Consider the following 268-nt stretch of genomic DNA (forward strand, 5'->3'; position numbering starts at 1 on the left):
TTCTGTATTGTACTTGTAACCTTTTGACACACTATTTCCTAATACATGTCTTTAATATTTCTAATATGTTATATAATATTCCATTCTGATTGTTTTTACTCCATCATTAAACATCAATTGAAAATTATTTTGCTGAAATTAGGAAAACAATGTTCTTATTTTCCCTCCTTTCTTTCTGTTCTCAAGTTGGTGGTAAAAATATTATTGTTTTCTTGTTTCCTTTTCGCTTAAATATCTAGTGACAGCCTTTTCTTCCTTCTCCTTCGAA

The sequence above is a fragment of the Penaeus monodon genome, chromosome 19 (genome assembly GCF_015228065.2).
Source record: "Penaeus monodon isolate SGIC_2016 chromosome 19, NSTDA_Pmon_1, whole genome shotgun sequence".
NCBI lineage: Eukaryota > Metazoa > Arthropoda > Malacostraca > Decapoda > Penaeidae > Penaeus > Penaeus monodon.